A 27,034-nucleotide genomic window follows, 5' to 3' on the forward strand; every position below is an offset into this window, starting at 1 on the left:
GCAAGGGCATGCATACCGTGCTTGTCCCCAAAAGAACAACCACCGTGAGCCTCCTAGAGCTACCTTGGTCAAAATCCAAGAAGAGGAAGCTCACCACAAAGGATCTCCTCTATGCCATGCTTGGGGAAAGAGTTGGCCACCAAGCTAGGCATCCAGGCCTATGAGATGGGAGATATCCTGCCCGCAGGTGGTGCTTTCAAGGGGCAAGAAGCTTCAGTTACTCACGTAATTGGGAAATGGACGTGCCATGTCCAAACCTATCTGGACAGAGAGGACTTCTTCATCTCTCTCTCAAGAACAAGGATGTAATCCTAGGGGCACCATGGTTTGATCGCATGTCTGCCAATGTTAAATTCCCTGAAAGGAAAATCTACTTTAAGTACAAGGAGAAAGATATGTACATAGATGCTAAGGAAATGGGTAACACCATACCCATTGTACGTATGCAAACTTTCAATAAGTCCATAAAGAACTCTATTTCTTTGTACATGATTTGTGTTAAAGATTATCAAAATGAACCTAATGCTTTAGCAAAAGAAAATATAAACAACCACAAGGAATTAGCGTTATCCAATTTTCTCAAGGGCTTTCAAGATGTCTTTATTGGTAACATCCATTGTGAGCTACCTCCTAAACGAGGCAATGATGACCATTCAATTGAACTCCTTCCATAAAGTTCACCGTCTAATAAACCTCCTTATAGAGTTTCTCAAGCTCAACAAGAGGAGATTATGCGGCAAGTGCATGAGTTAGTTTAGAAGGGTATGGTAAGTCCTAGCTCATCTCCATTTTTCTCACCTGTGTTATTATTGCAAAAGAAAGACGGCGCATATCATATGTATGTCGACTATAGAGCACTAAATAGGATCACTTTCAAAAAAAGGTTTCCCGTTCCACGGGTAGAAGACCTATTTGATAAGCTACAAGGATCGACCTACTTCAGTAGGATTGACCTAAAAAGTGGCTACCATCAAATAAGGATAGTTGATCATGACATCATAAAGACTGCATTTCACAGTACGTTTGGTCTTTACGAATACATTGTCATTCCTTTTGGCTTGACCAATGCACTAGCCACATTCAACCGCTTGATGGAGAAGTTACTCAGGCCTCACCGAACCTTTACTAGAGTGTTCTTTGATGATATCATCATCTACTCTAGTTCATTAGACGAACACAAGAAACACCTCCAGGTAATATTTCAAGTCTTAAGAGAGAATAAACTTTATGTTAATCATAAGAAAAGTGAGTTTCTCTTACAAGAGATTCGGTATTTAGGTCACATTATCTCTCAAGATGGCATCCAAATGGATCCATCAAAGTTTGAGGTAATAAAAGGATGGCCTAAACCAAGGAATCTTCATGAACTAAGAATCTTTATAGGTATGTGTGCATACCATAGATGCTTCATAGAAAAGTTATCGCAAATTGCAGGACCATTAAATGACCTAACAAAGAAAAACATTAGGTATACATGGTCTGCCAAGGAGAAAAATGCTTTTGAGAAGCTTAAAGATAAGCTTATCTCTCAACCTGTGCTTAAACTGCCGGATCTCTCAAAGCCATTTGAGGTCCAACGTGATGCTTGTGGTGATTTCCTTGGAGCCTTTTTGCTCCAAGAAGGGCACTCCATAGCCTATAAAATTCAAAGGCTCAACCCTTTTGAGCAATCTCTAGGCATATATGGAAAGGAACTCCTCGTAGTTCTACATGCCTTATACTCATGGAAGCACTATTTATTGGGGACTCCTTTCATTCTCCAAACGGATCACCAAAGTCTTAAGTACTTCATGACGCAGACCAAGCTCTCCGACAAAAAAATGAGGTGGGAAAATTTCCTTGTTCCATTTCAATTTCACATTGCTCACATTGCTGGCAAGCATAATCAAGTAGCCAATGCACTCTCAAGACAGCCGAGAGTGAATGCGGTTTCCATAGCAACTCACAATGATCTATCTTCTATGATAGATGAGTATGCTATTGATCCCAATTTTAGAGATGTGATTTCCGCCCCTTGCACTAGGGAAGAAAGAGGAACCATTTACTTTACAAGATGGTTATCTTCTCTATGGCTGTGTTACTAACTCATTATGTGAGAAAGTAATGTATGAATCTCATGCTCCTTCTTATGCAGGGCATAGAGGGATTTAGTCTACCCTAAAAGGGATTGAAACATATTTCTATTGGCCTACCATGAAATCAAACATACAAGAGTTCATGGGAGAGCATATCCATGGATTTTATCTTTGGATTGCCTAAGTCTTTCCATGGGAATACGGGAATATGGACGATAGTAGACAGGTTTAGTAAACAAGCTCATTTTATACCTGTCAAAAAGACCCTCTTCACTTTCCTAATCTTCAAGTACCATGGCTTGCCAATGTCCATAGTGTCGGATAGAGATCCTAGAATGACGAGTAATTTTTGGAAGGGCCTCTTTGAGAATTTATGGACAAGGCTAAACTTCTCTTCGGCCTATCATTCGCAAACGGATAGCCAAAGTGAAATAGCTAACCTAGCAATTCTTGATCTACTAAAAGCCTATGTAACGGAAGTAGATCAAAGGTCCCAATGGGAGAAGTACTTACCCTTAGAGGAGTATGCCTACAATAACACTATACATACTTCCACGGGAAAGGCACCTTTTGAGGTAATTGAGGGAAGAACAAAAAGTCCCTTGCTACTTAAAGTACACGGGAAGATCTTTGTTGCAGATGAGTATAGATGAGACCTACAAGAATCTTTCCAAACAATTAAGGATGCTATCTCTATCTCACGGCAAATGCAAAAGGCTACTGTTGATAAGCAAAGAAGAGCCCAAGCCTTTAAAGAAAAAAATTGGGTCTTACTTAAATTTCCCAAGGCTCGATTAAGGCACACGATGGGCAAGAATTCTACGGGACACCAAAAGTACTATGCTAAGTTAGCAAAAAGGTACTATGGTCCCTTCCAGATTCTTAGACCAATTAAAGAGATGGCCTACCAATTCAAGTTGCCCAGCCATTGGCTCACATACGATGCTTTCCATGTGAGCCTACTAAAGCCTTACAAAGGAGAGCCACCTCAAGAACCAACAATTGAAGACCCAACGGAGATCGAGGACCAAGAAGAGGTGCTGAAGTCCGAGTCCATTCTCTGACATGAAGACAAGGTATTAAGAGGCAGTAAGACTATCCGGCGATATCTTATTAAGTTTAAGATTTATCCTTCTGAAGATGCTAGATGGATGCAAGGCATACAATTAAAGGATAACCTAAACCTTGTCAATGCCTACAATGCTTCCCTAGAGTAAGCAAATGTACAAATGTTTAAAATGAACAAAGTTTTTGTTTTATAAGACTCTTTTTCTTTACTGGCACAAATGTGAAGTAGTATGCATGCTTAAATCAAGTTTTCGGAGACGACGTCTCCCAAACACCAAGTAGAGCTTTTCACTCTACTATGGAAGATTGATAGGACTAATGTGCAGACATGCTTGCGGCATCTTAGGCTCTCAAGCACCAAATGGACTAGTCATCCATTCTAGAACGATGCCGTAGGGTAACATAGGGATCCTCTACCCGCTATAAAAAGGACTAATGAATAGGCTTTATCTTCTCTACCCCATAGTAAAGGGAGAATATGATTTCAAGAGAGAGGTAATGTCATAATAACTAATATCTAATTCTCCTAAATGATTTTCTCATGTTAAATTGAACATTCAATATGGAGAAGTGCAAGGGGAGAAAAAGCTAGAATATTGGTTAACCTGGCAGACCGGCCACAGTAGGGATCCAAAGGGGGGGCCATTTGCAAAAGACCAATGTGCAACAATGGGCTTTAACACTAGGTTGGTAACCTAACAGGACATAAAAGTGTCCTTTCAGGGTTTTGAAAAAAACCTCCAAAACCATAGTAGATCCACTCATTTTGTAAAATCCTTTCATGAGGTTATAGTTCAAGGCCTACTACACATGGAAAAAATAAGAAACTTGTAAAATTTCTCATCTTTTGGTCGCACCAAGCCTCCAAAGTTGATGGACCAGTACATTTTTATCAAAATAGTCATTTCTTACGCTTTGTTGCATAAAAATAAGATTAGGGATTTTTGTAGGACTTGAGATAAATTCCCTAGTTAACTTCAATGGGTTGGTGATCAGAACATATGATTGCTTCTCACTCACTATTTTTTGTTTTGCCAAAAAAAATAGGTACAAAAAGTTGAATTGTTACCATTCTGCAAACCTATCATCAAAGTTTCTATGGCCACGCTCAATACAAATAATACATGCATGTTTTCTTAGTTCCCTATAGTCCTTTAGGTTCATAAGGAGCCATGGAGAATGTCAAAAGAATAATACATCTCTTACCAAGGGGAACCTTGGGGACAAAGATGAAGTGCTAAATACAGCAAACATGAAAAAACTGGGTTCAACATTATGAGTTGTAGAATCCCATAGAAACTATTCAATATCTAGCCAAATTTGATCCTTATGACTAGATATGGTTACTACCTACAAAATGCATGTAGTTGTCACAAGAAACTAACAATATTGAAAAAGCTATACTTGATATACTAGAATGTTTCGTTTTCTTCTATAATTGAAAAAATCAACCATCATTGTCTACTATGCAAAATAGGGTATTAGGTGCCCCAAAACTCAAGGAATATTAGCTTTATGTTACAATATGCGACATAGAAAATCAAAACTGCATTTGGATATCATGAAAGCCACCAAAAAAATCATAGAAGAGCTAAAATTGGCTAAACAACAGGATTTGACAATTTTTGTAATTTGGTCATAACTTACAACTTTAACATTTATTTCTCCCTAGAAGCATCAGGGCATGTTGAGGACTACTAAAGATAGTTCTCTAGCATTATAGACGTCACAAACATGAATTCTAGAGTGGTATAGTTGCAAAAAGTTGAAGAAAGCCAAAAATAGTACTCGTTTTTTCACACAGTTTAGGTTGTGAAATGTTGTGCAAGGACAAGGTTAAAGATGGAATTGATATTCCAAAAAAATCTCGAGTTTTTTTCAGCTCATGAGACAACTTTCTAGACAGATAGCACCTCAAAATCCATTTTGAAACTCTTGACATAATTCAAGGAAAATGGTCACTTAACAGGACATAAAAGTGTCCCATTACCAACCTAGTGTTAAAGACCCTAAGGTTCAGCCCATTACGACTTCCAAAATGCTAAGGCTCCAAAATTCAAAGGTTGTGTCCAAAGGTCAAAGCTTAGAAAAATTAGATGCTTGGTGTGTGTACAAAAAGTCTTCAATGAGTCCTACATAGGAGGGGGCCAACCCTCGAAGTAGGGGATGAGAGAGAAACACACACACACACATACACACACACACACTCACAAGCTTCCTTTACACAAAGGGAATGAGGGACACATATCGGCTCCCTAGCCCAGATGCCCCAAAGGTGTACTCAAATCCTATTGGATGGCCATGGAGGTGGACCAACGAGAATTAGGCTAGAGTAAATCTAGTTTAATTAGTTTAGAAACACTTAATAAAATAACCAATAAGAATTAAGCTCTCTAGAAGACTATTGGAAAGTCTCCCAAGGAGTCCAATCAGCATTCAGTAGCCCAATGGATTGCCTGATTCCTATTGGCCAGGAGACAAAGGGGTCCAATGAGAGTTTAGTTGCATCAATTAATTACTTAAAGCTCTCACAAAAGGGGAAAAGGGGACACATGTCAGAACGCTATCACCAATGGTGCTTAAATTTCATTTGCTAAGCTGGGAGAGGTCCAATGGGGTGTCAACATGAGTAAAATGCAAGAGGGATCGACCAAGAGAGAGAAGGGGATGAATTTGTCAAGTCATTATCACACACACACACACACACACACACACACAATCTCATGTTTTAAGAAAGAAGACTCTCTCTATCTCTCCTTCTCAAGATTTAATGGAATGCTTATCACCTACTCCAAGCTTGTGAGAAGGGAGGCCTACACCAACAAGTCTTGTCTTTGTGATGCAAATCCAACCAAGATCCAAGCTTCAATGCATGCTCATCGCCTCTACCATGCTAATTACTAACGTATGCTATGCTAATATGAGTGATTATGTGAGGAGATGTACATCTTTCTCGTTAGACTACTCCTTCTTCCTCTCAATCTACTCTCATACCCCGCTGTCGAGAAATTTGCGATCTTGCAAGGAAAGCACCGGGCTTATGGCTGTGAGAGTTTGTGAGAGAACTCAACAAAAATTATATGAAGGAGTTAAACCATAGATGCCATGAAGAGTAGGGTTTGGAAAGAAGTGCAATTAAAGAAGACTCACTCTTTCTCTCTTGCACTCACGCACACAAAGAAAGAACACAAAAGAGAATGTCAAAACAATACGAAGACGAAAACATCAAGGCTATCGTCATATCGTATCATGGGTAATATGAAAGGGTTAATAGATGAGTTAATGGCATTCAATCTTGGCTGACCAAATAGGCTACGAATTGTTCTTTGGAATTGTAGTTTTGTGCTTACCATAATATATATATTTTGTCTAGTGATTGGGATTAATTGTGTATACAAATCCTCTTGGTTCATAGCAAGATAATTACGCTTACGTCAAAAGAAACGTTATAGTCTATGAGAGGTAGTATAATGGGATCCGGTGATAGAAGTATTTCATTGAGCCTTTCTGGGCCAAAGAGAAACACTATACGTTGTTGAAAGTGTATTTTACGGCTAATCCATACGTTAATTCTAATAGATCGTACAGAGTGAAAGCGATAGAAATTATCATCATGTGGGTCATTCATCTAGGATAGTATGTGAGAAATGTAGATATGAGAGAAATGAAGAGAAAAGAAGTTTCCCTCCCAAGCCCTATTCTTGCCCGTAGGCAATAAGGCTACTGCGGGGAGAGATGTACATGTAGCAAAGAGAACCTAGAATTTGTAGAGAGGATGAATTACTAAGAGTGAGAGAGATAGATTTGGTTAAGGAGATGATATTAGATATATATATATATATATATGTTAGATTAGAGATGAAAAATAAAACAACAAGAAATCAAGAAAACATCAATGTAGAACACATCTTACTTGAAAAACCCTTCGGCACCATTATTGATGGAGAGAGAAGAAGAGGGGAGAAATCCACTTTGATTGATACGCCAAGTGCAAGACCTTCTTTGATTAGAGTTGATCTTCTAAGGTTAGCTTGTTGCAAGAATGGCTAGTCTTCTTCTAGGAGAAAGTGTAGGCTTGGGCTTATGTTAATGGCTAAGTATAATTAGGCATTACTACTCACTCCCTCAAGAATTCCTCTCATCAATGGCTTGAATGCTTGAGTTCTTTTCAAGGAAGAAGAGGTCCCCTTTTATAGGTGAAGGGAACCCCCAAGGGTTTACACAAGAAGAGAAGATCCAGTGTGAACAGAAATTGGAAAAGTTGGAAATGAGCTGTCCTTGCATCATGTGGGCAGACTAGCGTCCACTATTTTGATCATATCTCCTCAACCGTGGCTCCAAGTAAAAAAGTAAAAATATGGGCAGAAAATTCAGCTCATTAGCTACGATTTTCATTTCAAAATCATTTTCCAATTCAGATTGGAGCCTTGTGTAAAAAAATCATCAAAATAGGGTCCATTTCTGGCAGCAAAAGTCTTCCTGTGGTCCCCTTAGCCTAGACTTTCATTTGATTCCAAAGGACACCTCATGCCATATGAAAGCATGACATTGCTCCTTGACAAATATTTGTAATCATGCTTGAAATAATGCATTAAAATAAGTGTATCTTTGAAATCATGCCACCTAATGTCCCACTAGGATTTGATTCCCTCCTAGTAGCTATTTAAAAAGAAATATAAGAAAAATATGAAAAATACATAGAATATATATATATTGGACTTTACCCTAGATATAGGATCTATCTAGGGTGTGAGATGATAATGAGATAGTAGAAATAAAGAGTCAGTGCTTTTTGCCCCAAGTTAAAGAGGCGGAGCTATTGAGGCTTTTCCCATATTATTTTCTGATGGTAAAGTAAGAATAGCTACCCTTGAGAAAAATAATAGGATGAGATAGAAGGCGTATTATTATACTTTAATATGCATATATACATTATAGAAAATATAACTATGTATCTAAAAAGTTACAAGATAACTCTTGTAGCATGCGTTCCCACTATGTACGTGTCACAGCATGACATCCACGCCCTCTAAACCTGCACATCCTCCGGCATGTGCCAGCCTCATGGTAACTTGTGAAAGCAATTGTATCCCCTGCCATCCCATGACCTCCTCCAGGATCATATGGGTAACTCAAAAACTTGTATTGTACTAAGCATTGAGATTCTCCGCATATTTTAATTCCTCTCGGATCAAAAGGAATTGTTATATATATCTGTCTCCAAAACCTCTGTAACAAATCTCCATTATGCGCAAAATCTTCATGACATAGAGACATAAGTTCCTCATCCTCCTCTTCAAAAAACACTTCCAGGATTCCTGTAATATACTTGAAAGATTTTTGAAACTGCACTTCAACCTTCTCACCAACCTCTAAATCCATATGTACCTCTTTCGCATAGAAGTCTGAATCTGCATCTTCATTCTCAAAAGAATCCTCTAGATAGCCTTTCTCAACATCGAGAGAAACCTCAGAAATATGCATGGTAAACCTCTCATCAATTCTCTCACCTTTTACCAAATACCTCTCCAGCTTTACATCATAAAACTTTGCATACCTCTCAAATATGGTGTCTAATTCCCTTTCCAAATCATCCTGGTAGGTATGCTCCCGGTCACTTGTAACCGACTGCTCAAAAACCTCCTTGGAGTTAGTCTCTGACACAATATCTTCACCCCTTCTTCCTTTTTGACCCATCCGTATCTTCAACTGAATCATGTCTCCACTCATCTAGGGAGAACCCTTCTTCATTACATGACTCTGGTGTCAGCATAGAGCTAGCATCCTCTTCTTGTTTCAAGGCATCACCATGTATACCCTTCATATCCATAGCAGATAGAGGCTCACAAACCTGCTTGCAATTTATACCCTGTGACACAAGACCTAAATCCCTTTTATGCCTTAGATATTGTTTGCATACCTGCAGGCAACCTAAATTCTTAGAACCCCGTATAGTAGGCACTTTATGGCAAGCATCTTTATTTGCATCTTCACACAGATAAGAAATATCACCCCAATCACAGACCATATCTGAAGAGGTTTCTTGCTCTTCTACTCTATCCTCTGATGTCACTTCAACCTGTATAGCATAACCAAACACTTCTCTATCTTTGATTTGTGAATCTTGAAGATTCATAGCTTCATCCGCAGAACCCCAATCCTCATGCAGAGAATCTGCATCTGTCATTCCTTCCTCTACCATGGAATTGTTAAAGCTTGATGCATCTAGCTCTAAATAAGTCACAATTTCATGAGTCATGTGCATCACATCTGCTACCCCATATATACAAGACATACATATTACTCTGTCAATGCACTGCTCTTCTTCCACCTCGTCTAGCTGAGGTACTTCACAATCCGCAATGCTACTAGCAGAGCTATACTCACAAAGGAAGAGATTTTTAGTCACCCCCTCTAAATTAGCACTTTCGCAGCTAGGCATATCCATTTGGGTAGTACCACATGCATCAAACTCGCATAGGAAAGCATTGATAATGACTTCTTCATCCTGGTATATGTCTTCAGCATAGGCATCCGGCTCTTCTAAACTTGGTAAAAGTTTCTGGATCTGCTCAAAAGTAGATTGTAGCACATCACTAATATAGCCGTCTTCCACCTGTTTTCCCTTCACATCCTCTGTCAAAACCATAGCATCCTCATCCGTGTATATACACTCATGTGCATCTTCAAACGAATCAAAAGGAGCGTCCAAATCATCTATCATAGCCGACGAGTTTGCATCATCCTCTAAGTTTCTTTGAGCCGTCTCAGGCGCTTGGATAGCATCATGAGAGTCATTATCTTGAGATATGAAGGTTACAAGACCCAAACGTGTATAAATAGCTTCCACTATGTCTTCTTCATCTACATACAATAAATTTGCATCTTGCAAGATATGCATCTATTACTGCTTCTAAATTAGCATGTATGGATGTGTTGACACTTGCATGGCTGACATGAGACACCAACTCTAGCTGGTCACATCCACTTCCACTCTGCTCCATCTCTTGGTCTTGATGTTCCAAGCATACCTGTGTTATAGCTGTAGAAAACTCACCCCAGTTGGTTGCATATACACTTGCATAGTCTTGAACTTGGTGCTTGAAATCATTACTCACAAGTTCAACAAATGTTGCAATCATCCGAGCTTCTGGAATTTCTTGAAGCCTCATCTCTGTCACATAGCACTCAAGATATCCTTCTGGATCATAGCCTTTGAATATATTAAGCTCATTATATACGGATTGCCTAGCGCTTTCAATCGCTTTTTGAATCCGGTCTTCTTATTCAAGCCATTTGCATCTGTCTACAAGCTCTTTCATTTCAGCATATAGTTGCTCCACTTTGCTAGCCATCTTTATGTACTCTCACCCCGGCTTGTTCGTGTCGGGTTCACCAAAAATATGTCGAGAAATTTGCGATCTTGCCAAGAAAGCACCGGGCTTATTGCTGTGAGAGTTTGTGAGAGAACTCAACAAAAACTATATGGACTTAAACCATAGATGCCATGAAGAGTAGGGTTTGTAAAGAAGTGTAAGCAAAGAAGACTAACTCTTTCTCTCTTGCACTCACGCACACAAAGAAATAACACAAAAGAGAATGTCAAAACAATACGAAGATGAAAACATCAAGGCTATGGTCATATCGTATCATGGGTAATATGAAAGGGTTAATAGATGAGTTAATGGCATTCAATCTTGGCTGACCAAATAGGCTACGAATTGTTCTTTGGAATTGTAGTTTTGTGCTTACCATAATATATATATTTTGTCTAGTGATTGGGATTAATTGTGTATACAAATCCTCTTGGTTCATAGCAAGATAACTACGCTTACGTCAAAAAAAAAGTTATACTTTATGAGAGGTAGTATAATGGGATCCGGTGATAGAATTATTTCATTGAGCCTTTCTGGGCCAAAGAGAAACACTATACGTTGTTGAAAGTGTATTTTATGGCTAATCCATATGTTAATTCTAATAGATCGTACAGAGTGAAAGCGATAGAAATTATCATCATGTGGGTTATTCATCTAGGATAGTATGTGAGAAATGTAGATATGAGAGAAGTGAAGAGATGATAAGTTTTCCTCCCAAGCCCTATTCTTGCCCGTACGCAATAAGGATACTGCGGGGAGAGATGTACCTGTAGCAAAGAGAACCTAGAATTTGTAGAGAGGATGAATTACTAAGAGTAAGAGAGATAGATTTGGTTAAGGAGATGATATTAGATATATATATATATATATATATGTTAGATTAGAGATGAAAAAGAAAACAACAAGAAATCAAGAAAACATCAATGTAGAACACATCTTACTTGACAAACCCTTCGGCACCATTATTGATGGAGAGAGAAGAAGAGGGGAGAAATCCACTTTGATTGATACGCCAAGTGCAAGACCTTCTTTGATTAGAGTTGATCTTCCAAGGTTAGCTTGTTGCAAGAATGGCTAGTCTTCTTCTAGGAGAAAGTGTAGGCTTGGGCTTATGTTGATGGCAAAGTATAATTAGGCATTACTACTCACTCCCTTAAGAATTCCTCTCATCAATGGCTTGAATGCTTGAGTTCTTTTCAAGGAAGAAGAGGTCCCCTTTTATAGGTGATGGGAACCCCCAAGGGTTTACACAAGAAGAGAAGAGCCAGTGTGAACAGAAATTGAAAAAGTTGGAAATGAGATGTCCCTGCATGATGTGGGCAGACTGAGGTCCAGTATTTTGATCATATCTCCTCAACCGTGGCTCCAAGTAAAAAAGTAAAAATATGGGCAAAATTCAGCTCATTAGCTACGATTTTCATTTTAAAATCATTTTCCAATTCGGATTGGAGCTTTGTGTAAAAAAATCATCAAAATAGGGTCCATTTCTGGCAGCAAAAGTCTTCCTGTGGTCCCCTTAGCTTAGACTTTCATTTGATTCCAAAGGACACCTCATGCCATATGAAAGCATGACATTTCTCCTTGACAAAGCTTTGTAATCATGCTTGCAATAATGCATTAAAATAAGTGTATCTTTGAAATCATGCCACCTAATGCCCCACTAGGATTTGATTCCCTCCTAGTAGCTATTTAAAAAGAAATATAAGAAAAATTTGAAAAATACATAGAATATATATATATTGGAGTTTACCCTAGATATAGGATCTAGCTAGGGTGTGAGATGATAATGAGATAGTAGAAATAAAGAATCAATGCTTTTTGCCCCAAGTTAAAGAGGCGGAGCTATTGAGGCTTTTTCCATAGTATTTTCTGATGGTAAAGTAAGAATAGCTACCCTTGAGAAAAATAATAGGATGAGATAGAAGGCGTATTATTATACTTAAATATGCATATATACAGTATAGAAAATATAACTATGTATCTAAAAAGTTACAAGATAACTCTTGTAGCATACGTTCCCACTATGTACGTGTCACAGCACGACACCGCTAGCTCTCACCGTCTTTGAAGGTGTGTGAGGTTTTGGGTCTAAGACCGTGAGGGAATTGATGTTGTGTTTTATAAGTTTTTTTCTTAGTTCTTGAAGCTTCCATCTTCATTGCACTAGCTAGTTATTGAAGGAACACAAAGAATTGTATTGTAAAATGTCTCTCTTGATGGGGGGAAACCTTTAATACAAAGCCTTTTGGAGGGGGGACCGGCTCCATGTAAATCCGATCCTCAAATGTTGTCAATATTTTAATCTCTCTCTCTTTTGAAGTATTGTTCATGCTATTAACTAGGTGTTATGCTTTTTGTTGTTCTCTCCACTTAAGCACTCTTGTTATGCTCATTAGGAATCTTTTCTAATGAAATGCTCACTATGTTCATGTTATTTTTCGCTACACACAAGTTACTAGGTCATTAAATGTTACAAGAGAGGGGGGAGAAACTAGAAGCCACTAAGGATTGGTTTTATCCAAGTATTTAGAGAAATGTTTGGTTTTTTGAATTTATAAGAGATTTTCTCTTTATATTTTATAAAAGAGTACAACGGTTTGACCACTTACTTTTAAGCCCTGCCATATTGACCATTTTAGTCCACATGGCATTCACCCATTTTCCCCTTCCATAATCTCCTTTTTAATCCCATGGAAAATAAAGACGCCCCCTTAGACCGCATTCCCTTCCTAATGCCCTAGATCATGTTCTAACAAAATGTTCTCTACAAATCATACAAAGTTTTTTGTGGCACTATATACATAAGTGCTTGCTTCAGTAAGGCGTTACAAATAAACACTACTAGCAAACACATAAGGATGTGTCTTACGTCTTTATACGCCGATGAAACCCCTTGATTTGCCCAAAGTTTTTGTAGTAGACAATCTTATCTTCAACATCAAAGAACAACACCGACTCCAATGTTCACTATGCAAAAAAGACCAAAACCATCAAGGATGAAGAAAAAGAAAATCCTAAATCGAACATACGCCGCGACGGACGTCAGCACAGCGAGAACTCACCTAACAAGATTTGTCAGCTAAGGACGAAGCTCGACCCGCAGGCACGTCGAAGCAAGCATAGGGTGTCAACCTACACTTGACCGACTCCTAACTAATTCTTACAGAGGTCTCTACCCAATGTCTAAGTCACAGCCTTTAGGAGTGCATAAGAGGAAACTTCCTACAACGCTTTCTAAAGCCAAACACTCATCAAACAATCTCGAAACACCACAGAACTTGAAGGAGACCCTACTAACACCAATAGGTCGCTCTCTCTAAGGTCTATGAACCAAAACCCCAACCCAAAACACCCGGTGAAAAATCACGTAGGATGTCTAGCCGAAAGTTGCAGGTCTTTGTTTCCAAAATCTAAAGTGCCTAATGTGTAGCTCTACTCAATGTGAACGCATGGATATGCTGCAATACAAAATCAGACAACGTATGCTCATCGAATCACCAGATGAAGCTCGTAGATGGAACTCGCAAAACCGGACCGTACGCGCGCAATGTAGGTATTGGCGCATAGCTCTCGTCGGGGACAACACGTTGCACTTCTCCGCACTCGATTCCGACCACTAGTGTGTGCGTAGCGTCAAGATAAATCTCTCACTCTCTCTCATACACAGTTGGCCCTCTCATAGACTTCAAAACTTTTTTTTTAATGACAAAAGGTTTTCTCATTAAGGTCAAAAAGTGGTATATATACCTTACAATTCTCAAACCCTAATGTTCCAATTCTCAATCTAAATGTCAAAACTGGGATACAATCTGGAAACTTCTGTAAGACCCAATATTTACAAGGTCAGTTGTCGGGTTTTCTCAATAAATGGATAATTACAAAAATAATAGTCTGCCATGCCGTCATTTTTCATAGGGTGTGTCCAGCTTCTAACACTCCCCCCCTCCTTGCTCATGTCGTCCCCGACATGGCTTTCGAGTTGTTCTTCATCTTATGGTTTCTCGCATCTTGAGTAGCGACTCGTATCTTGCATGTTGAGCCAGTAGTGTTGGGCCAAATATGTCGTTGCTGATGGTGAAGAAGCCGGTGTAGAAAGCTTCTTCAAAGGCCTGGAGGTGATAGGATGGCAAAAACATGATCCTTTGATACAATGCATGTATCACCTCCTTGGAAGGCTGACTAGACAGATCATATGCACATCTGTAAGTATCTTGAAAGAAGAAGATACTGTCTGTCGCCTGGCCTAGTTTGAACGTCTCGAAGACTGCCAGTAGGGTTTTGCAGATCTTTCTCATCATTATGAAAGATAGGTCAGGCGAGCCAGTGAACAATTTGATGGCGCCCGTTAGGTTTTTCACCATGTATTGAACACTTATTCTCTCGCCTGCCTTCAAGCCTGGCAGCTTCCGATAGTTTAGCCAAGTAGGTTGGCTTCTTTGTAGTAGCTCCTGGGCCTTCCACGTCCGCATCCCTAGTAGAGGTCAGAAGATTAGGTTATCTCTGATGACTTTGGGTGCCTCTACCGAATGGATTAGGTACTGTGGATATTTTGTTAGCCATGCCTTTCTCCACTTGGGCTAGGAGTCGACTATCAACTTTACCCCTTCAGGCTTGGAGATATCTGCTATGGACAGTGGCACTGTTGTCTCTTCTCTGATTCTTTTATTGATCGTGTCGGCTTCATACTTTAGCAAAGGATATGGGAGAGAGGGCTGTAGCCATTCACGCCAAAGGTTGCTCGCGTCTATCTTCTGAATGGTCATGGATTTAAAAACCCTCTGCTCCCTTTCCAAAGCTTCTTTGGCCATTTCTCTGATTTCTGCTTCTATGGCCTTGCGCAGCTTCTCTTCCTCTTCTTGTGTCATATCTTGTGGCTCTTGAGAGGGTCCTACAAGGATTTCCTCTTGCATGGGTGTGTCCACAGGATCTGCCACATTCTCTAGGTCTATTCCTTCCATGGCTGCTGGCCCTATGCTTGCCTGCTCTTCTGCCTGTTTGCCTTTCAGTTCTTCTATCTTCTTTTGGAATGTCTATTTCTCTGCTTCAGCTTGTTCTCCCATGTTCATGAGGAGGTCATTCAAATTGGCGTTTATCTTCTCCGCCTCCTCGAGCTTTCTCTTGATATTTTCTAGCTCATCTTGCATTGCCTTCTGCTCTTCTTCCATGCGGGTTTGCATGACTACTGATCCTTCTACCATCATCAGCCTTTGCTTCTTCTCTAAAGTCAACTCCTTCTGGAGCTTTTTTATTTTTTCTTTGTAAAGCTGGCTCACTGAAGTGGTGTGAGTTGAGCTAGTAGCTCTGACTCTACCTGGAGATGCCCGTAGCCGTTGGATGGTTTGATCTTTAACTTTAAGCTGGTCCTTGAGCTCAAGGACCTCATCCTGGCTAGCCTCCTCCTCTATTCTTGCCTTCTCTTTGGCATTCCGCATGGCCTCCACTTCCTTGGACTCCTCAGCAAGTTGTAGGGTTAGGTTATCCCTTTCTCTCTCTGCATCTATCAATGACTTGGTGAGTTTGCTATATTCCTCTTTGGCTCCTTGCAGTTTTTGAGCTGCTTCCTGATTCTCTCTTTCCATCTCTTGGCATCTTTGCAATGCCTTTGCCAGAGTGGCTTGCATCTCTGCTTCTCTCTCTATTTGCCTTTGGCTTTTTTTTTTTGTAAAGTGTCAACTTCAGACTTTATCTGCACTTCAGTGGATTTGAGATTAGCCATTTCACTTTCGGTGGCCAATGATTGTGCCCTTAGCCTGGTTAGCTTTGTCATCACCACATCCCAATCACTAGTGGGTGGCTGCAGGTCCACTATATCAGTGGCCATTTCTTTAAGCTCCACTAACCGCAGGCTCTGCATTTGTTGTTTGGGCCCTGTGCTTGCCAAGTCAAATGTGATTGTGAGAGCCTTTTCTTTTGAATATCCGCTAGCTAGTAGGTCTAGAAATGTGTTATACCTTCATTTGGCTCTGGCTGCTCACTTTTGGGTTTAGCTTCTTCTTTTTGCTCTTGTTCTTGGCTCTGTTCTTGACTTGCTGTTCTTGCCTTGACTCCTCTTGATCTTCAGGTTTGTCTTGCTCCTCTTTCTGTTGAGTTTGTGGAGGGCTATGAGGAGGTGGTGAGGGTGGTGGGCTGGACTCATGGCTGAACGGTGGAGTTGTCGGCTTTTTCTTGAAATCCCTGTCCGCCTTTATCTTCCTCTCTCTCTCTTAGCCTTCTTGCTCCTCTACCAGTTTCCGTCGGACTTGCTCCACTTCTGCTTCTGTAAATGGTACATGTGGGATATTTTTTGATGTGGCATCCAGAATCTCAAAATTCTTAATATAGTCGTCAAATCTATCTCTATGCACCCTTCGGGATGATCCCGACATTGCTTCTAAAGAAGGCTTCCATAGCTCATTCAAATCACCTTTGAGGGCTCTTTCAGCCCTGAAACTTTCCATCAGCCGTGACACCTTCTGTGATTTCGTCTCTTTGACGGGCATTTGGACAGATTCCTTCTTTCCCTTCTTCAGCTCTGGCTGCTCTTCTTGCACGGCTTCTAGCCAGAGTTTCAAACGTGTTGCCACCCTTGGTGCTTTGGGCTATTCCTCTTCCTTATCTTCCTTGAGCCTCATCCAGTCATTCTGTGATGGAGGGTCAGGCCATCTTCCTTTCGCGTGCAAGGCCCCATAAATCACTTTAGTAATTAGCTCACCCGTCACAATGTATGTGGGGTTCTTGTTGCCCATCTTCACCAGATTGTCATGTATATAAGCTGCATAATTGATTACCTTCGGCTTGCTTTTCTGCATTGCCCAGGGGAATGTTGTGGCAATTGCTCCAGGCGGCATTCTGTACTTTTGTGGATGCTTTGTACACATATGGAAGTACTGGTTGTACAGCTGACTCATGATTGCCACTTTAGGGTTGGCAATGTCTTCAAAGGTGTAGTTGCATTTCTTTTCTGTGTACACCTTTACTTCGTCTCTTCTTTTGGTTACACTATCCCCTTTGTTTGAGAGGTCTAGTGCAGCTGCCACTACTCTCTCCTGTGATTATAATCTTCGTGCCTGGCTTGCCCTGCAGATCCGTAACTCGTGCCACTCCAACTTCCTTGATTGTCGTCACAAATTTCCATACTCTTTTTATGTCAATACCTGCCGGCACAGCTTCAAAATAATTGTGGAGATCAATCTTCTCCAGGTACTCTACCATCTTGCTTCTGACGAACTCATTGAGCTCCCGTGGTAGCATGGGTAGCTTTATTACATTTCCTTCGGTGTCTTTGAAGACGCCTTGGTAGATCTTTAGATCATTGGACTCTAGCAAGTCTTCTTGGATCCATGTGCTGGTCGGCTTTAGAGCTCCTTTCGGGATGACAAAGGGCTCTACTTCTTCCAAATAATCCTTTATGGTCATCCTCTTCTTCTTTGCCAGTGACTTTGCAACAGCTGCACTCAGTAGTCCGAAGTTAGCGTTTTTCCCATACATCTGAGCAACTGAGTTTTATCTATCCAAATGACTTGAAAATTGAAAATAAAACTTAAAAGGAACTTGGGAAGCTGTGCATGTGCTCACAGTAGGATTCTGGCAAAAATTTATCATTTAGACATCCTACGCGTAGGATGTCTTTCTCATCAGATTTTGGTGATACTTGACATGCTGGTGGTCCTTGGCCTGTGTAACATGACTATATGATTGGATTTGGGTTTGGTAATCAGAAAGTGGATTTTTGAGCAGATTGAGGCTTTAGGCTCACAAATTGGGTAGGATGTCCACAACAGGTAGCAAATGATATCCAAATGGGTTGAAAATTGATATATCCGCTCCTTGCACCATGATAATGGCTCCCATGATGTCATTCTTTGCACAAAAGTTCAAAAACATGTTAGAGACATCCTACGCATAGGATATCTATTTCATCAAAATGGCTTGGGATTTGTTCTGTGGGTAGTCCTTGGCATGTGGAACATGCCCATGCTCTTGGATGTTGATTTGGACAAGAATTGATGTTGGTAAGACCCTGTGTAGTGTTTTGGGCTCAAAATGTGTATCTTGGAGGTGTTGGGGGTCAAAAATGATTAGAATGGCTTCAAACTTGGTGTATGAGATCTTAAAGGTGATATAAAAAGATCTGGAATGGAAAAACATCCTCTGTAGGCCAAAAATGTCAAATAGACATCCTACTCGTAGGATGTCTACTTCATCGATTTTTGCAAGTGACCACACAGATTTGTTGGCAATGTGCTTATGAATGTATTGTGCAAGTTTCATGTGATTTGGACAAGTTTTGGTAGGTCTATGGCCCATTATTGCCTCTGTGCCATGACTTTGCATTTTTTCTTGCATATGAGGTCAATTTTGGCCCAAATGTGATGAAACTTGGTGGCTAGCATGTAAAGGCTATTCAAAAAATGTGTGTGATGAGAGTTGTTGGGTTCTGTGCCCAGAAATGGCCTTGAGACATCCTACGTGTAGGATGTCTCCTGATGATTTATTTTAGGAAACTTCTACTAGTGCCTGCCCTTAGTCCCCCTGTGTCCCTTTTAAGCCTAATTTCAACAAAAAAGTCAAATGGATAGAAAGTAACTCCTTGTGTGGATTTCAGAGCCTCCGATCCGTTTTTTGACTTTTGGAGTGCTTTTCCGCGATGAAATTTCTTGATGTTGGTCTCCATAGCTTCCCGATCCCTTGGGGATCCTTGCTGTATGGTTTTTGTTGACTTTGGCTTCACCAGAGCTCCATTTGGCAATTTGTCTCTCTAGAAGCACCCGTGGTTGCGTTTACATGTCTTCAATGAATTGTGGTGGTCTACCACCATAGGTCTTGGTTGTTGATGGTCTAGGAAAGCCGCTCGTGAACTTTGGTGGCAAACGGACAGGCGGTTTGGCCGCAAGAGCTATTTGACGCTTTGTGTGTCTAATGCCGTTTCTGAAGTTTGGTGCTGCTTCGGGTCACCTTTTGGTCATGTGGGCTACATAGACTTGTCGAGCATGTCGAGATGCTCCTACCCATGAATTTTGGTAGCTTTTGGGCGCCTCTCCGCCGATTTCCCATTTGGTGGCCTCTTGCGGGATTCTAGGAATTAGGGTTTTTTCCGATGGTTTTCTACTGCATTTGGACATCCAAGACTAGTCTCCTATGCTAGGGTAAGCTGCCGATGAAGTCTCATTGCTTTTGGGTTAGCCGTTAGGTGGTCACTTCTACTTGTAGGTCTCTACTGCCGCTTTTTGTGTGAACCCTACGCTAGTTTTCACGACAAGACGACAAACATGCGCGAAAAGCTCAAGGTGGTGAGCCCACCTCTCAAGTGTGAAGCCCGTCGGGTAGTCGTGCGCGTCGTAGAAGCTGTTGGAAGTTTCGTTCGCTCTAGGTGGCAGGAGCTCTCTCTCAAAGGTCAATAGTGGAAATGAGCTTAAAATGAACTGAAAAATTCTTATAATGGGGGTTCCCGAACCACTTTTCATGAAATTTGACATGTGCTTCCAACTTCTTGTGAGATGCGGTTTAGGCTCAAAAATTTCTTGATTTGGACTTCATTTGCCCTGTTTACCAGAAATTTGGCATTTCGGTCAAAATCTGGCCAAAACACGCTTTCTGCTCCAGTCTTTCTCGGGGGAGAGCTGGTCAAGATGGTTGAGGATAAACCAGATAGCATGGTCAAACCACATAATGCTAGATTCGCATGTTTCATCCAGTTTTCCTAGGACATCTACCTGATTGGATAATTCATGGCCCGTCCATTCTAATTGTTTAGCGACTCGAAGCGTGGGAATAACGAATGACCCATAAATGCATGTACCTCTTTCACCTTTACTGGTCGTGGTAGATCAACAATGACGCTGATCTTCTCCATGTCTGTCGAAATCCCGTTTTTGGACACTATATGTCCCAATATTTTGCCTTGTCTTACCATGAAGACACATTTTTCTGGATTCAAGCAAATCCGATACAGCCTGCATTTTTCCAACACCTTGGTCAAGTGCTCTATGTGCTCCAGTCTTACAAGGGGTAGTGATTGCATTGCTGGCAGCTGATTATTCCAGGGTTGCTGAGCAAGGGCTACCACCTGTTGTTCTTGTGCATGCTAAATATTGACCACATTCGCATTCCAATCTATCTGCACATTGTAGTCTGTTTGCCAAGGTTGTCCCAACAACATGGGATGTTGTGTGCTTTCATCCTTCACCACATAAAACTTGTGTGGGTAAATATGTTGATGTACTTGTACATGCAATATAATCTAGCTCAATGTTTTCAATGAATGGTTTGAGCCATTTATATAATCTCTCAAAGATCAAATTTTCTTGAGCTCCAGAATCAAGCAATGTCATCGACTCAACTTGATTGCTACCCACTTTGACTGCAATTATTGGCTCCACTGTGTCTTCATCAAACTTCGTTAGTCGAATGGCATTGATTCGCAATGGTGTTCCACATTGTTGTTGTTGTCGCAGAAGTCTTCTTTTTGCAGTGTGTTCTTTTGCTTCTGCTTGAGCTTCTTCTCATACCCTCTGTTTCTCCTTCATTCTTTGTTTTCCTTGATGGATTTGTTGAATCATATCTTGTGTTAGTGGTAAATGATATTTCTTCACCGACACCCACTAGTCCAATTTGACATTTCTTCACCTTCTAATGTAGCAAGCTTGATAGCTCCGCTTTGGGATAGGTCACTAATCAAAAAGGGTCCCATCCCTTGCTTTTTAAGTTTCTTGGTATGTTGCTTCAAGGTATAAACAAGTATATAATCACTTGTTTTGAACTCTTTCGTGCGCACATTCTTGTCAAAAAACTCCTTTTGTCTTCTCTTTTTAGCATAGATCGAAGCTAAAGCTCTCAAGCGGAGTTCATCTAGCTTTTCAAGATCATCTATTCTTAAAGAGAGATCATGCCCTGTTCATTCTAAGTGTTTCACTACTCGTAGAGTTGGGATTAAAAACTCTATGGCTAATATAGCATTTAGGCCAAACACCATGTTGGATGGTGTCGTTCCTATTGATGTTTTGTAAGCTACCCTGTATGCCCATAGTGTTGAGTGTAGCTGCTGATTCCAATCTGTTCTTGACTCTAATACAATTTTAGTGAGATTCGTACATAGTGTTTTATTTGTGGCCTCAGCTTGTCCAGTTGCTTGTGGATGATATGGAGCAGATTTTCTATGTATGACCATGAATTCCTCTAGAAGATATTCAATGACTTCATTAAGAAAATGTGTTCCTTTCACTGACAATTTCTATTGGTAACCCGTATCGTACAAAGACATTCTCATACAAAAATTGTGCAGTGATTCGTGCATCTGCTTTTTGTGCTGCCTTGGCTTCCGCCCATTTTGTGAGATAGTCCGTAGCCACAATGATATATTGGGTATGGGTGCGATATGCAGGGGGTGAAATAGGTCCCACAAAATCAATTCCCCATTTTGCAAATGCCCTTGCTCCCATCATTGGCCGTAGTGGCATCTCATCTCTCTTTATTGGCACCTTGGTGCGCTGACATGCATCACAACGCTTTACAAACTCTTCAGCATCCATATGTAATGTAGGCCACCATATTCCTGCGGTTAAGACAAGTTTTTCCGTCTTATCGCTTGAAAAATGGCCTCCACTTATACCTCCATGTGCGTGTTCTAGAATCACCAGGTATTCACTTTCACTTGCAGAGATTCTAAGTTGATTTTCCTTTCCTCGCTTATAGAGTTGGTTCCCAATTAACTGAAATTCACAAGCCTCCAGCTCTATAGCCCTTTTCCATGCTCTTGTTATGTTTTCAGGAAACGTCCTTGTGGTTAAGAAATCAATGATATATTGACTCCATGCAGGTGCAATGTTTACCTGAAACAATGTCGCGTGATCCACTGGCCATTAGGCACTACATATAGTACAATGGTAACATAAGGATGTGTGTCCACGTACATAGTTGGCCAATAAACCCCTAACTGTTTCAGTCTCTGGTGTTTTTTCACTATTGAACAATGAAATGCACAATCCTGGACATGCGCTTCTTCAAGATAACACTCGAATTCCTCTGGATTTATACATAATCGTAGAATTTTGTTCGATCCTAGATCATACAGCCGTCCTGCAATCAACTGGAAGTTTTTTGTTTATCGAATTGATTGTTGTTTGGATCTGTCTTTCGTGTTATCAAACCTATCTCCAAAGGAAAGAATGCTAACAATTTCCTGAGACCATTTAAGTATCATTTCAATATTGAAAAGATAAGCATCTGGTATGTCATCATCTACTCCTTCAAGAGCTTCCTCGTTGTGTATCCTTGAAAGATGATCAGCCCGTAGATGAGTTTTACCCTTTTTGACTACCACTGTGAAATCAAACTCTAGCAATATAATAAACCAGCGTACAATTCTCCCTGTATTGCTTGGTTTATTCACCAGATACAAAAGAGCTTGATGATCTGTGAAGAACACAAATTTGTTTGCGAGCAAATAATGTCGAAATTTTTTTACAGCATAAATCATTCCTAACCCCTCTCTTTCGGTGGTTGTGTAGTTCTTTTCCACACTATTTAACTGTCGGCTTGCATAACAAACTGGAAAATCCATTTTTCCGTCTCCAGGTTGCGCCAGAATACTCCCGATTGCATATGCAGATGCATCAATGTGAACATGGAATATCTTTTTCCAATCTGGTGCTTTAAGTACAGGTGGTGATACAAAGTTTTCCTTCAGCTTTTGGAATGAAGTTTCACACTCCTCGGTCTAGTCAAAATTGACTAACAAATGATACAGAGGTTGTGCGATGACTGCATACATATATATGAATCTTTGATAATATCTGCAATGTCCCATGAAGGATTGCACTTGTTTCGCATTAGCAGGCCTTCGCAGGTCTACTATGACCTTGATTTTGTCTAGGTCAGTGGTTATGCCATTTCTGGAGACGATGTTTCCTAAGGTGCGGCCTTGTCTAGCCATAAAAATACACTTTTTTGGGTTAAGACAGATTCGATATGTTCTGCATTTTTCAAATACCTTTTGCAAATGGTCAATATGTTCCTCTTGTAGAAGAGAGTGTACATAAATATCATCCATGTATATTTCTAAGAATATTCTCAGGTATTATTTGAACGCGTGCATCATTAACCTTTGAAAGGTAGCTGGGACATTAGTTAAGCCAAAAGGCATAACTCGATACGCATATATACCCCATTCTGTGGCAAATTCTGTCTTGTGTTGATCCTCTATTGCAATTTCCTTTTGGTTGTATCCCGAAAACCCATCTAGAAAGGAATAAGCCCGTTTCCTGGCCACCTCTCCGGTACATGTTACGTGATCGGCAAGGGATAATTATCCCTTATGGTGGCTGCATTTACCTTTTTGAGGTTTACACACACCCACAGTTTTCCATTCTTTTTGGGGACAACCACAATGGGTGACACCCAATCTGTATGTTCTATTTCATAGATGAATTCAGCATCCATCAGCTTATCAATCTACTCTTTGATTCGTTTAGCAAATGTGTCATTATATGTATAAGGACGTTGTTTGCTAGGTTTTGTATCTGAGTTTAAAGGAATTGTATGTTGGCATATCGATGGATCAAATCCTTTGAGGTCTTTGTAGGACCATGCAAACACATCTTTATATTTCTTGAGAAGTTGTGTTAGCAGTTCTTCTTCTTCAGGCTCTAAATCAGTTGCTATATAGACCGGCTGAGGCTTCTCACCTGGTTCAGCAAGGTCTATCCATTTTGCATTTTCTGGCCCATCATAAGATTCTTGGTTTGTTCTTTCCCTGACTAGTGGTGTCATTATGATTTTTCTGTCCTGGATGGTGAATTTCCGAGAGTGTGATGGTACATTCATGTTTTCTTTTTTTGACTCCCCTTTTCCATCACTGTCTCCCTCAGTAGTCCATTCCTCTCGTAAAGACTGTTTTAGTTCTTGGTAATTCTGTTTACGCTCCAGTTTGGTCCACTCTTGGTCTTTCATTGTTTCTTTTTTTTATTTTTGCTCTTTTTGTGATTTTGTTTCTGTTTTAGCTTTCCGTACTTGTCTTATTTCCTCTCGCGTTCTTTCCCTTTGAATTTTTGAGAATCTTCCTGATACTTGATCTTTTACACAATCCCCTGCTTTTACAAGCATCAGATAGTGAGTTTTACCTTTTATCCTAGGCATCAGGTTCTCTCTCGCTTTGTTTTCTCCTCGTTTTCTCCTATAACATTCCTGGCGTCTAGGGTGCTGATTAGCAAAATCATAAAACTTGATATTCTTTGTTTTCTCCCCATGCTCACTTGAGTTGTCTGAACACTCATTATCTGCATCATTATTTACCTCCAGATGTTCAGAGGAGTTATAAAACTCTTCTTGTTCTGGTGGTTCTACCATCTCATCTCCTCTTGGTATAAGGCTTACCATGTAATAGGGTAGCACATCATAGCCATCCTTATCTCGTAAAATTTTGTTGTTGGACTATCTGTAATGGTACAGACATCCAATTTTGCTAGTATGTGTTCCCATTCTAGAGGTTCCAAGGCATCTTCAGGAATATAATCCTTGTCCTCAATCGCTCTTTCTAAGACGCATTCCTCTCTTTTTAAGCTCCCACAATGTGAAGCTCCGCACATCCATAGCTCTTTTTGTTTCCCTAACCATGTTGGGAGTTCCGACCCTACTAATGTAGCTGAATCAAACTCTTCCACTGATGTCTAGTTCACATCCTTGTAACTATGGTCTTTCAGGTGTATTTTGGTTGTTGTCTTGCCATGTATGAGGTATATGTGGTCGTAACCCCAATCCTGGACCATCTTTAATTGTCTCATGAACGGTCTTCCCAAGATGATCTCGTAATTGTTCTTTTTGTCGAAATCGACTATTGCAAATGTATGCTCATAGTCGATTCCGCCCGAGGTGACAATCACTTTTTCTAAGAGTCCTAGAGGCTTCTCCATGAACCCATCTGCCAATTGCAATTTCATTCTGGTAGCTCTTAAAGCTGGTTTGATAGGGGTTGGAGGTGGTACTTCATGCCCATTTGCAGGTTTACCAAGCGGGTTTTCTATCAAAGATTGAGCTGTTTCAATCATCTTTCTATACATTTCCAACCTCTGTTTTTCTATTTCAGCATATGGATAAGTCATCCATCTTTGCTCTTGGGTTTGGTTATTTTTTAGTCTAGCTTCGTAAGCTTTTAGAAGTGCATCTAACTGCTCATTTACCTTGTCTACAGTACTGATTCGGCATTTTTGGGTTCTGCTATTTCCTTGGGTACTATGGTTGCCGCGGTGTGTGAGCTTAGCCTAGATAGATCCTCTAACCACTCTAATCTATCCTTTGTGTGTTTAAACTCCTTGGATAGAGCTGTTTGCTCTTGCTCTTTCCTGGATTTCATACGCGCCTTTCTAGCTTTCCAAGTGCTTCTCTGATTTTTCGTTTCTGAACTTGGGGCATCGGTTTTTGGCTCTTCAATTATGGGTTCGTTCGTCATTCTTTGAGCTTGGGCTCGTGTCACTGCCTGAATAGGTATGATTGTCTCGTTTTTTGACCCCCCACTGGAAGGCACTGCTTCCACCATGTTCAAGGTAGTTTTAGCTCCTTGCTCGAGTTCTTAGGACAATCAGGAATCAAATGAGTAACTCCACACTCGATGCAATATGCATTGACTCTAATGATTTCGTCATGAGGACAATCTCTTAGCCAATGGTCTCCACCACACTTGTAGCAGGGTTTTAGGTTGTTGAGGTGCTCCTTGAGCTCCTCTTTTTTGGTATGCATGTCTTTGTCCGCCCATGCCTCCGTTGACTATGAACAACAATGTTCGTTCATCTAAGCTATATCTTCCTTCTCCTGCTGCCTGTGAAGTTGCTAGTGGTCTTGCACCTCCCATCATGCTCCATGGTTCTGGTGATGAGGGTTCTTCGGATGGATAATAGGCAGAATTTTCCACATATCCATTGGGATCTTCATAATATGCATGCATAGGCACCAAAGCCCTCTCTTCTGATTCGGTTACGATTGGTGTGTATCTTATGCCGACTTGTCATAATCCTGGTAGGGGTGGTTGTTACCCCAACACTGGTTGTAGTCTTTCTACACCTACAGGTCCTGGTAGGTTGCCTGCTTGATACCTGGGCATCGGTGGAACTTCAGGAGAAGCTACCATAGCTTGGGGAGCGTAAGGTCTCTCTCTCACATATCCCTTGTTATAATAACATTCCTCCATCACATGGTTTGTCCATTTTTTTTCAATAGCACACCACTCGGGCTGTTTAGCCTGGGGTTTTGCGTACAAGTTAATCTTTTTTAGCACTTCCTCTACAAGCTTCTCCTGGTTTACAGATACTTCTCCTTTCGGTGTTGTCTTAGAAGACTTGCTTCCACTTTGTTGTGAGGATGAATTGTCATCAAGATCCTTGAACTCACCCTCTTTGTAGACCGCACAATTGTCTACAAGGTAAAGAGCCTCCTTGGTTAACTCATTCAACGTCGTGCTCCTCTTCATATGTAAGTCCTTCTAGAGATCTGCATTCCTTAGTCCTTGGATAAATATAAGCATAATTCTGGATTGAGTTGGCAGTTCTT

Source organism: Adiantum capillus-veneris, chromosome 30 (genome assembly GCF_014529385.1).
Source record: "Adiantum capillus-veneris isolate H3 chromosome 30, ASM1452938v2, whole genome shotgun sequence".
NCBI classification, from domain to species: Eukaryota; Viridiplantae; Streptophyta; class Polypodiopsida; order Polypodiales; family Pteridaceae; genus Adiantum; species Adiantum capillus-veneris.